Here is a 13,339-nt window from a genome sequence, read left to right as displayed (position 1 = left end):
CCAGGGGTTTTGTTAAGTGTCTCATTGAAATTCTATCTAACATGTTCATCCTCATTTGATTAGTACTTCCCGATGCATCCCTTTTCTAATAGTTATGATCATGTTTTAAAAAAGAACCCCGGGTTGACCAAAACTTCTTATCATACAATTTCCATATATGAGAAACTTCTTGTCATACAATTTCATACAATTCCATGTACAGAAAACTGTATGAAAACTCTATGATAAGCATTTTTCCATATATGAAAATTGTATGATAAGTATTTTTCCATTAACCAAAAACTTTGATTTTTTCTTTTTAAATTTAGTTTCTTATTTTTTGGCAAAGTTTTTTAATGATGATTATTTTACATTTTTGAGTTTCAAATTATCAGACATTGATCAAGGCATACATTAACACCTCATACAAAAGAAATAGAAATTTTCAGCGTTTTTGAAAAAAAAATTCAAGTGAAAAGAAAATAAAAGCCAATTTTATCGTATCCAGGACTACGTTATGCACACAAAAATTTAAATTTTGCATGCAAAAATTTGTTTTGAAAAATGTTTGCTTGCGTACGAAATTCGGTTTGCGGTTGAAAAAAAACAAACAATTTTTTGGGCCAAATTTTGAAAATTACTTGAAAAATTTTTTGTGTCGCCATCAAAAAAATGCCAGTCATACAATTTCTTTATATGGGAATTGTATGATAAGCATTTTTTTCAAAAAACGAAAGCCTCAGTTTTTTTTATCACCAGACTGTTTTATTAGAATCAAACAGCCACAGAAATAAGTTTATACTAGTTTTCAACCCTTTTTAGAAATTGTATGAAAATTGTATGACAAGCATTTTTCCACGCACTTGATGTATGGAATTGTATGATAAGCCTTTTCGGTGTACGGAGGTCAACCCGGTACTATAAGCACCGCAAGGAATTGCCTACGCAATTTTGATCATTTGATTTCTTTCTCAGAGTGCTATCTAGTGTTTACCCTCGCTCTAAACTCAATATGCGCTTGCCCAACTTTATATTGCGTATGCCCTAGCAAATTCTTTGTTTCTCTTTTGGGTTTTTTCTCAAGTGCTGATAAATTCCGGCCAATTGGGCCAAGAATTCCGGCCAATAATTTATCAAGGCAATAACAAAAATTTACCAAAAATATGGCTCCCTGAGGCTATTGGGATCCATAAACTGACTTCTGAAAACTGGGTGTCGATTTTTTTAAATGGTTTTAGTGGTACAGGTGGTCTGGGGTCTGTATCTTCAGCCTACCCAACAAGGTCTAAAGCATTCTAATTTCAAGCCACATTACCACTGCTGCATACGGAGATCACATGAGAACTTCCGAGTAGCACTATCACAAGTTAGACCAGGCGATCCGAGGGGTCCTGGCTTTTGAATACCCGGCCCAAATCATCTCTAATATGCGACCAATGATTTTTATAAAAGTAGACTGATTCATTTTTATCTTGCTTCTGTGAGATAGGAGATTTGAATCTGTTCCTTACTTCAAAAATGTTTCAGAGTTGAGGCTAGTTTTCCCAGCTCAAGCTATTTAAAGCTTTTCTGTTGTTCTGTTGGTTTGTGTCCTGTTGGTTTTTGTTGAAGCTAAAAATGGCTAAAAGCATTAAATTCTCAAACTCGACACGCTTAAATCGTGGTTTGTTTTTCTCCCGAATAAGGCTTCAGTTTTTCCAAGTATTTGGTTAACAAGGCTAGTTTAGCTAATTTACTATGCTAGTATCGTTGCTGTTATTCAATCTAACGCAAAAGATAAGATCTAACACTGATCTTTAATTTTAGATACTAAAACTGAGCATAAATAACCTCCTAGTCTATATATTTATTTATTTTAAACCACTTTCATCTAGTCTAGAACAGTCACACCCACAATTTTAAGATATGGATGTTTCTAATTGAAATACCTCTGCCCCTGTTTCTCCAAAGACAAAAACAAGTTTTATTTCAACCGTTTTTCCGCGTCTCCCCGGGTCGATCCTTTGAATAATCTACGCTCTTCCTCCGCCCGCCTGTTTTCTTCCTCCCTCCATGCTGATATAGCCATCGCATTGCAAGCAACTCGATCTGTTCCTGTCTGCTGATCCTCCGTCCCAGCCGGTTCTTTCAGTATCAGATATGGGTTTTCAGCCAATCCATTATCTTGCAACAAATCCTCGATATCGATCTCTTCTTTTGCGATGACTATCAAATGGAAGCTTTGACTCCATTCCTCATACAATACTGGCGGTCTCTAAGATTGGCCGGCCCAGAAGACGTCTAACCCGCGGTAGACCAAATCCGTATTTGAGTGCGCCATGTGCAAGTATGCATGAGGAGTATTTCATGAACTTCAGTAGAGTTGCAAAACGTAAAAGAATCAACTTTAATCAATAGGGTTACGCCAGTCACTTGATGCACGGTCACTTAACGATCACAATAACGTTGACCTTGACGGTCATAGGACGTTATATGCTATAAGCATAGTATAAGTTAACAAAATAGTACGTATATACCCTCACATCTACACCACATTCCTCTTTCCTTTCTGCGCTAAGTCACATGTTTTCAAGCTCTTCCAGAATTTAACGATGGTCATCTTCGTTGATGCGAATTGCAGACAATTCTTCGCAATGTTCAGATCTTGCGCAAAGGGACCGCTTGAATCGCCGCTCACGTTGATGACATCAGCCGTGCCTTGCATTCTTGCCTCAACTATCTCTCCTTCCTAACGACTAGCTCCTCCTCCACTGGCATACATCGCATATGCTCTTACTACTGAGCTTCATTATCCTCCGGCTGGGCCACCCATTGAGGCAGCTTTCCTCACTCATCCGCTATGATGGGTTTACTAATTTTAACACGTCGAGCCGTCAATATTGTTGGACTGTTGTCGTCCCATCTAATGCGTAGTAATAAGTCTCTACCCGCCTGTTCTATCGCAATATGTGTCCTATAAACTTCGGCTTGTGCGATGTCAAATATTATGCCAAACATGAGATTCCTTCGACTATAGCGGATATTATGAGCTTCCAGTCCTTAGTATACTGAAGGCAGACGAAAGCCGTATGTGACGTTTCCCGCCGAATCTGTGACTCATGGAACTCCGGACGTATGTTTAATGATTCGGCGCAACTTGGCCAACACGTCAACAAAGTGTCCGTATATGTTTTTGTCGAGACCTGTCACGTCATCCTCATTACAATCCTGCCTTGATTAACAACGGCACATCTGGCGGTCAAAATAAGTGTCCTCTGCACTTCGTCGTTTTAGACTTTAGGGATCTTCTTTGGAGAAGTCTGAGTGACGAGCTTCTTGGCCTTGTCCCCCGCACCGCTCGTAACGTTAATTTTACCTCCTCCTCCTCCTATGGGGCTGTTCGCGGTCTCGACATAACGCTTGAGGAGGCCTTCGGTTTCTTTCCGTTTTCTTCGTCTGCTGTATTCTTAGTCGTACCCACAACCTTCACATTAGTCGGTCCGCCAGTATTCGCTTTTGTAAATAGTCTGTCCGCCAAAAACTTTGTTGACTCTCCCTCAGTGGCCTTGTATTATGGCGCGTAACTGTCGTAGCCATCGTGATCTCAGTCTCCTGGGATGATCGCAGACTCATCTGTGGTGGTGTTCCCTTTCCTTCATCTTTAATTTCCAGTGCCGTGGCCATCGGTGATGACAACTCACCCTCAGTGGAGTGTGGCATCCGTTTCCTGCGAATCGTTGTTCTTCTTCTCCTCAGTATCGTCTCCGCCCTCTTCGCTTGAAGACAAATCTATAGGACAAGCAGGAAAACTATTATCTCCATCCTGAGTGTGCTTCCATCCTGGTAACTTGACTATGGAACAATCGCTGTTTACACGACCTGTTTTCCAGCAGCAACGTCTGAACCTCGTTCTTCGTCTCGTCGGGGTGACTATTATCTGCCGCCCACTTCAATAGCAGTGGCGTTCGTACAATCTGCACGTCTGAAATTCCCGACCGGGCTCTCAGTAGAAATGAGTCCCTCCGACGAGCCATCTATCGTTATCGATTTATCTGCGGTTCCGCTGGCATCTTCTGTTTGGTCTTAGGGGTTTTGCCCGCCTAATTCCTCTGATGCTGGAAGCGGAGCATTTTTCCGGATCAAACAATTCTGCCTTACGCCTTACGTCGTTGGGCCCTTATTTGACTCTGCCTTCGACACACTTAATCCTTTCGGTCTAATCTTATTGAGATATCAGATTTATGCAAATTTTTCCCGCAAAACAAGGTAATTTTATGATTCATCTTCGAAATACCGTTGATTCAGTGGTTCAAAAAAACTCGGATTTCAAGCGATCCTTGTTTGTCGAATAATTACTACCCAGTTTTTTTTGGGGCTTTTAGCACAAGAGCTCTTGTTATTTTCTCAGAAGGCTTCGGATTCGTCATCCCAAAACTAGCGGATGGTCGATGCGATCAATTGTTCTCATGCTTGTCTCGTCATCCGTCTGTTCCTAGTCCAGCTTTACTTTCGCTGGAAACATCCTCTTTTTCCTATCTAGAGAAAACAGCACAATGTTCCATCTCAAATTTTTGGACGAAGCAGAACGTGTGGTTGAATGCCAAATCGTATTTGTTTTGCAACCAAAATATACCTCAAAGGGTGTACATTTTGGTCGCAAAACAAATACGATTTGGCATTCAATCACACGTTCCTCTTCGTCCAAAAACTTGAGATGGAACAATGTGCAGTTTTCTGTACATTGGTTTTTTGCTGATTGGTGCTGATTGATGCTGATTGGTTTTTGTAGTTCTTTAATTGTATCAGATTTCATTTAACGCAAGGAATAATTTCTGAAAAATCCGTACACACCGTTTGACAAGACCTGTGACCCGATGCATTCCTACCGGCAAAAAAAATGAATGTATATTTTTTGTCGCCTGCAGAGTTCACGAATCGAATTAGCCCCAAATCCTTATCCTTCATCAGTCTGACTTACCCGCGGTATAGCGTGAAGAGTTATATAGTTTTCCAGGAAGACTTTTATTGCCGCCTCCGTAGTACGCGTTGTTATTTGAACCGCATGAAACTTCAAAAGCCGATCAACGCAAATCACTAGGTTTTTGTTAGCACTCCTGTTGGATGGCTATGGCCGCAAAAAAAATTCTTTTCGATTTCTTGATTCGGCTCTTCCATTAAGTTCATAGATGCAATCTTGGTACTAGGTATTACAGATTTTTAGTTCTTACCGGTTTCAATGCATTCTTTGCAATTCGCCGCAATTAGCTGACTCTGACATTTCATGTGCGTCCATCAGATGTAACTATTTGCGACATCCCGCATCTTGAAGAGGCCCGCGTGGCCTCGATGTTTGGTGCAAACAATAGGGGCTCTTAACTGCGGTGGAAACACCATTTGAACCTCCATGAACAAGATCCCATTAGTGGTATGGAAATGGGTGGCAAAATGGCCAAAGTAAGTGCCAAAATTCCGGACTGCGGTATTGTTTTTCTCTACAAGGGTATCGATAACGCTTTTTTGAATCTCGTCTGCTTCAGTCAAAGTGGAAATGAACTCCGAATCAAAGAACTCCGGCAATCGAACAAGCTTGATGGAAACATTTCCACCGGAATAACCTTAGAGCTTAGAGTCAGCCGTGGGCTGTCGCAAAGAGTTTGTGCCATGAATAGTTATTGAAAGGGTTTTCCTGGTGTCCCACCCCGGGTTGTCAATGTTTGTAAGCTTTGAATTATCTGCCATCTCCAACGGATTCATCAATTGGCAATTAATCGTAATTTCTGTTCAGTAGTGGTTGTTAATACAAACTCTGATTAGGTGACACGAGTACCTTCAGATTTTGTTTTGTACATAGAGTAATTTGCCAGTAAACTAGTTTTGCCGCATTCCTTTGCTGCCAGTGCAAATTAATTGCATTAAATTGTACAACGGAAAATGTATTATCCAGATCTGAAACAATTGCGGCCTGCCCTACAGGATGGCGAAAATTATAGTCGACCAATCCCATATTTTTACCCGGGACATGTTCTATTTCATCATCGAGCGGAAGTAAACAGTCAACACATCGGATTAGTCTTGTTTGAGTTGTTTTAGAGTATTTCTCTTCCGATAGACGCTAGCGCTTTATGATCAGTGATTACTTTGAGCGGTGCCCCAAACAAGTAATTTTGGTATCGAGTCAGTGCCCATACAATCACTAACAGTTCCAGCTCATTGAGACTATAATTGAGCTGCGCTTCTTTTAAAAACCAAGATGCGTACGAAAAAGGCTTCCATTCGTCAGGATGGTATTGTTCCAGGACAGCCACTAGGACTTTCTTTGATGCATCACATTTGACTAGTGTTCCTTTCCGCTAATCAAAGTGATGATTTTGTACAAATTCCCACTTCCTCATTTTCCCCCCATTCAAAACTGGTATGTTTTCCCAGTCTAATTGGTTGTAGCTGCCATGTTCGGGATGAACTTTATGAATTGATTCATTGAACCATTCAACGACCTAATGTTCGAAATGTTCTCAGGTATTTTCATTTTTAGTTCCCATTCCAAATTTCGGTCCATTGCTACAGTAACGGTAGTCGACCTTCTAAAACTCAACCATTCGATGTGCATTTACTGTGCATTTACTCCACTTTACCACCGCATTATTGTCATTCAAAACCTGCATCATTTTCTTCACCTCCCGCCAAGTGCGCACCGCCGACCCTCTAGTTGCTCTAGTATCATCCAAATACACATCAACCCCCGGCAAATTCCCCACCATAGAAACTATTACTCTTTGGAATTCATTCGGCACATCGCCTAAGACGTAGAATCTGGCCTTGAATCTGTACGGGCCCGTGATATCACCTCAACTATACTGAAACTGCCTTGCCGACCGGTTTTTTACTCAATGCCATTTGCGACTACGCATATCTTGTGTCTATATTAGAGAAACATAATGGGTCTAAAGTCTTACCACTGATGGATAATGCTATTTTATCAACAAGTTCGTTCATGGTCGGCATCTGGTACTGAATGCAGTATATCTGCTAATAATTTAACAGGGATTACAAAGCCAATCTGACCGAACCATCTGATTTTGCGTCAAAACCGTTAGTAGGTCAAAAACAATCTTCGTTTACTTGCCTACTTTTACAAAATGCTCATCTCGAAGTAACCCCTGGATGTTTTCTGCCACTTTTAACAAATGATGTATTGGCATTCTTTTCCCTTTAACCTGAGGTGGGCGGACTTTATTTTGCCGAACTTGAATGCTTAGGGCAGGCTGAATATTTTTCCCGATGATATCTATTTGGCCTCCCTACATGATATAAATTTCGGCTTTCTTAGCCACCAAATTTTCCGATTCGATGTCCACAAAGATTCCCCCAAAAATTCAAATTACGCAATCTATCGCACTATAGAATATATTCTTTATCTCTTACGGCACCCATTTAACAACAAGAACTCGATCCCAAATTTTCAGCTCATGTAGTTTCGTCTGTGAGATAAACAATACTGGACTGGCACAATCGAACTGGAAGTATGTGCGCCAAGGGCTTTGGTCCAAAACGATATGAATCAATTTCATATTCTCCGTGCCCCCGTGTCCGAAATGGTCTTGAAAAGAAAAACACCATTTTATTCGTCGTCCTGTTCTTCTAACTTGGTAATAACATTTGTCTCGAATGACGTAAATTCATATGACCCATCAACTTGATTATTCGACCATCTCTTGCAATACCTCGCGAAATGCCCTCGACAACTGCAATTATGGCAGAAGATGTTCTTTACCGTGCAATAATCCCTATGATTAAGTTATAACATAATTCCTCAATTGTGGCGCTTGTCTAGCACTTCATTATAAACCCCGATGACTGGTTTGCGTTTGACATAACTTCCCCCTTAGCCTGCGTTACTTGGCCCTAGATTGTTTGAGCGATTACCGTTAAATTTGTTTGTCCCGAATCTTGGTATTCCTCCTCTGACCCTCTTGTACTTGAGTTTGCCTCCCTCTCGAACAACGGCAAAAGTAAGTGCCTCCCACGGGCTCATTGTTTCCGTAGATAACTGTTTCTTGACATCTTCATTTTTCATATCAAATATGAAAACGTCACGAAAAGTTGATGCTTCTCAATCCCCGAAATCACAGCTGCGGGTGAATCCCCAATGAACTGCTCCATACCCTCGTTATCAAGTTGTTTCCGACCACAGAATATGAATCTTTTGTTTGTAAGATTTGGTTTTTTCTGAAACGTATCAGTCGAAAGTTTTCACAATTCGATGCAGTTCATACCGACAGTTTAACCAAACGGATGTTTCTAACCGAAATATCTCTGTCCCTGTTTCCCCAAGCACAGAAACAATTTTGATTTCAACCGTTTTTCCGCGTCTCCCCGCGCCTCTTCTAGTGTCGGATAATGTTTTTTGGGCAATCAATTATTTCGTAACAAATCATCGATATCAATCTCTTCAATTGCGATGCTTATCAGTTGGAAGCTTTGACTCCATTCCTCCCACGAGACCGACGGTTCCTGTGATGGGCCGGCCCAGAAGACGTTCAAACTGCAGTAAGCCGTTTCCGTATTTGACTGCGCCATGTGCAAGTATGCCTGAGCAGTATTTCATAGACTTCAGTAGAGATGCATAACGTAACAGAATCAACTGTAACTCAATACGGTTACGCCAGCCACTGGCTGTAGGGCCACTCAAATATCACTATAAAGTTGATCTTTACGGTCATGGGACGTTACATAATATAAGCAAGCATACAATAATATAACCCTATAGTACGTACATACGCTGGCCTCACCGGATTTTGTTCACCGGTTTGCACTGAAACTTCTTCTTACCCTCTTAGATCTATCGGCATCGTGAACAACTACCTTGGGATCAGTTTGCGAGTCATGTACGTACCGGTACTGTAGAAATCACTTTGAGATTTCTACCCGGGTCGAGATCCCGCTCAAAAACCGCTCAAGATTTGAGCGGTTTGAGCGGTTTTCCAGCAGGATTTGAGCGGTTTGAGCGGTTTGGGCGGTTTGGGTGGTTTTTTTTGGAAAAACCGCTCAAATCTTGCTTAAAAAACCGCTCAAAAACCGCTCATTTCTTGCGGTGATTTTTGAACGTTTTTTCAAGCAAGATTTGAGCGGTTTTTGAGCGGTCTTCCCGGGTCGAGGTCCCAGACTCCCCCCGCCCCAACTTACCCCCCCCCCCCCCAACGTACCCCCTCAACGTATCCAACATCCAACAAACCCCCCCACCAACGTACCCCCCCAACGTACCCCCCTCAACGTACCCCCCCCCTCAACGTACATCTATCTATGTTAATATCAACAGTCATTACTGGTTCACTTCACTGCACATTAGTTCATTTGTTGTTTCGCTTATTCGAACTCAATTATTTTCAGCTAACTGAGATAAATTGCTAAAGCAAGCCCTTCAAAAATATTTTTCTCCGTCCGGGAATGGAACTCTGGACCTGTCAATGCTGCAAGTTCATAGCAACGATGCAAGTTTGAAAAAGGTGCACGATTAAATCTAGACCAAATCGCGAAATGCTTACAACAGTAATCTATTACTATCAAATGTTTTGCGCCTCAGAATGTTAGTCTATATTTCAGATGTTAGTCAACTCTTTCAGGGCAGCATGGCCTAACGGATAAGGCGTCTGACTTCGAATCAGAAGATTGGGGGTTCGAATCCCTCTGTCGTCGACATTTTATTATTAAATCTTGCGCGGTTTTTGAGCGGTTTTTTTAGATAAACCGCTCGAAACCGTTCAAATCTTGCGCGGTTTTTGAGTGTTTTTTTTTAGATAAACCGTTCAAAAACCGCTCAAACCGCTCGTTTTGAAGCAAGATTTTGAGCGTAATTGTCTAAAAAAACCGCTCAAACCGCTCAAATCTTGCTTCAAATTAGGTGAAAAATCTCGACTCGGGGAGTCGGCTAGCGAATAGCATGAGTCGGCTGATTTGTATTTTTCCTAGATCTAAATTTCAGTAGAGACATTTCTTCAATTTTCCTGTTATAATATCACGAGTCTGAGTTACACGTGTCATTTCTGGTTGGCATGTCCTTATGATGTCATGTATTTTAACTAATTTACTCTGCTTGTTGCATGCCTGTTGACACTTTGAGTTTTAACCGTTTCTTAAAAAAAAACAGATATCAAAAACGCCATGTGGCTTCTTCGAAAAGAAGATCATCGAAGCCTGCAGTTTTTTTCTAAGCTTTAGACTACCATCAACTTAATCAAAAATAGAAACTCACTCTAAAATTAATAACTTTTTCTCTGCCCTTCAAAATCAGCGTGTACAAAAATGATCACCTGGAGTTCAAGACGCAGCGAGTTAAACAAGTTGAAGAAAAAACTAATTGATGTGACCCAAATTCTGCTAAGCCCTATTGACCCATCTCACACCCATCCTTTTGACCCATCTCTTATTTTCTGACCGATTGCTATCCTTCGCATGAGCTCACTGAGTTTCGTGACACTACTTGCCAATAACGATCGCGTGTTGAAACTGTTGAAATACAATTTTCAGTCTCCCTTCTACGAAAACCAGGAGGTGAACTTTAGAGACTACGCAGAGCAAAAAAGCTACTGTCATAGTGGTGAATCCTTTGAAGTAACCCGGACTCAACGAAAAAACTCGAGGACCAGTAGACCCCAAAAACCCAACAAATTGGGTATCTTTTGAAAAACTCAGCAGCAGCAGCAGTCTTTTTCTTTCAGTAGTCAGAATCCCAATGCACCAAAACAAAAACCCGAGAACCCACCAAATAATGCTTGCTATAGGCCGAAAAAACGCAAACTGCAAATTAGAAACACTCAAATTATTTTTTCCTTATTTTTTTGATTAGTTCAAACTTTGGGTTAATTTTTCTTAAAAGTTAATTCTGTTTCTTTAAATTAAAACCTGCTATGTTATTTTTTAATCAAAAATGAAAAAAGAAACTAAGAAAAAATGGAGAAAAAAAAGTGTTTTGAAGCAAAATACCATTGAAACCAATGATAAGATACTTTCTGGCAAAGCTTGATTTTTCCAAATGTAAAAGTTTTGATATGATAAGAAGGAGAAATTTTTTTTTTTATTTTCTCATTTAAATGTTTAAAATAGCTCAACATAGAAGTTGACGTCTTGTTTTGGAGCAAGGTACGGTGGATTGTTTTAAGTCACTATTAAATATTTTATGTTGCCTATAATCAAATATCCCGATCAACAATTTTCGGTGGAAATAGTTTATAAAATTAAAAAGATGATTTTTTAAAAATTGTACTTGGGTTCTAATTTTTCTCAGGAAACACATGAAATTTTGTTGAAGAAGTTTTCATTGGATTTAAAGACAAAAAGTTTTTTAAGATAATCGAACTTGAATCACAAGGATTGAAGAGTCCAGCTATGCCGGGTTAGCTATTGCCAGCTTAATTAAATGGCCATTAGACACCATTTTGAAAGACTTGATATGGAAAGTCCAACAGAGTACTGATTTTCTTTTTGAAGGATGATTCTACTCATATACGCAGAAACACGCATATAAATACATCCGTATACCTAGATGATACACGCATACAAAATTCGAAAATTGAAATCAGTTTAAAAGTACTTGCATTAGACCCTGCCACGTTTTCCTACCATTTTAGATGTTGATGGTGTTGGAATTTCTTCTTGCGCCTGCAACAACCTAGAGGAGTTATTGGTTACTGTAAACCCGAAACTCAAGCGAGACTTGACAGAGATCTTACATAAAGGAACTTAAAAACTCAAAATCTCGTTATGGTAAAAGTTTCCAAAAATAGTGAATACAAAAACCGAAAAAAGCCCACGGTTGTAGTTAGCTTTCAATCGAAAATCAACACCGGCACTTTGAAATTGTTTTTGTTTTGCCTTTTTGACATCAACAGATTGAAAATAATCTTCAATTTAAACATTTCTGCAGGTTAATTACAACCTGTTGAAACTCTACAGGTGAAGTTTTCCAATTTTACGAAATGTCAGAAATACAATGTTTTCTTCACCTGCAGTTTAAACCAATGGGAAATGAGGTTTTAGGCTCTGATAATGTTCAAGAAGTCATACGAGGAATATTTTTTAATTTCAAGCTTCGATAAATCAAGCGATTGTCAAATGCGATGACTGCTTAGAAGATTTATTTTCAGTTACTGGAACCATTCAGCGTCTTGAAGCTGACATGGTCAATCAGCAAACAAACACCCTCTACAGTAAAACAAGGTTCTTGTGCTTTGAGAAGTCCCAAAGTACCAGGAAGACGATTCATCGACTACAAAATCTTCGATAGCTATTGCTTTTTCTTCAACAAACAGCATGATCGGCAGCAAAATGCGCGAAATCAACCAAACTTGAAACCAACTCGATAGTTTCTATTGGAAAAATTATAAATTTTTAAATCAATATCAAGGATAAGGAAATTGGTCTGCTACAATTCATGATGCGGCAGAATCAAGTCATAGTTGAAATGAAATTGCGTTACACTTAAGACGAATCAGTCAAAGGACAAATCCCAGATGAATTGAGCCCAATGAAACACGTTACATGATGAAACAAAAGTTGGGCAGATCATGTTGTATCTGACTCTTAAAATGGTGCGATGGGACAACGGTGGCTTGGAAAAAAGAAAATACACTGAAGTGATTGATTAGGAGTTCAATAAAATCAACTGCTTCTCTTCGCACGTTAAGGGTTGGTTTGTTGAAAAGTTTTTCAAGCTGGCCATCAAGGAGCATTAATTGCTTCCTCTTTTGCCTTATTGCAGTCTATCAACTAAAATAGGGTCCTGTTTTCTTCCTAAACATACAACTTTTGATACACACAAATATCAAAGGATAACCCAAAAGACAAAAAGTGCCCATTAACAAGAAGATTAAAAAAGAATTGTTTTTAATACTGCCAGAATCATTAGTAATAATCAACAAAAAGGAGAAGAAAGAAAGGATGATGTTATTTTTGAACAGCAGTGGTAGAAGGAGCTAACGATGCTGTCAGAGAGAAGATGAGCAACACGACTAGTTTCAAAATCCATTAGAGTTTGAGATGTTCTTGTGTTTTCCTGACTTTGAATGATTTGAAAGAATAAAGAAGGTCCTAATCAAAGTTTTTCGGTGAATTGGAATATTTTGATTTTTTTTGCTGTTGCTGATGCCAGACTCAAAAACATTTTGCCCAAAAATAATTGAGAACCATGAAAACTCGGTATATCGATCTTGTAATTTCAGTTTCGGAAAAACAGGAGTAGTCAAGTTTGAGCAACATCGAGGACCTGGTTGTATTCAAAAAATGACCGACAATCTAGAAACTTAGAGCATTGAAACCAATACCGAAAGAAGGAGAACCCTATTTTTACACCGGGCATCAACATACAAGAAAAAAAAGTGTAACGAAT

The 13,339-nt window shown here is 39.7% G+C and overlaps 1 non-coding gene across 1 annotated transcript; it reads left to right on the top strand.

The window, feature by feature from the left end:
- Positions 1 to 9,578: 9,578 nt before the first annotated feature.
- Trnar-ucg (transfer RNA arginine (anticodon UCG)) lies at positions 9,579 to 9,651 on the top strand. The gene has a single exon. It is a non-coding gene; the product is annotated as a tRNA-Arg (tRNA).
- Positions 9,652 to 13,339: the final 3,688 nt, after the last annotated feature.

The sequence above is a fragment of the Symsagittifera roscoffensis genome, chromosome 9 (assembly GCF_963678635.1).
Source record: "Symsagittifera roscoffensis chromosome 9, txSymRosc1.1, whole genome shotgun sequence".
NCBI classification, from domain to species: domain Eukaryota; kingdom Metazoa; phylum Xenacoelomorpha; order Acoela; family Convolutidae; genus Symsagittifera; species Symsagittifera roscoffensis.
This window is presented reverse-complemented; position numbering and strand designations above follow the sequence as displayed.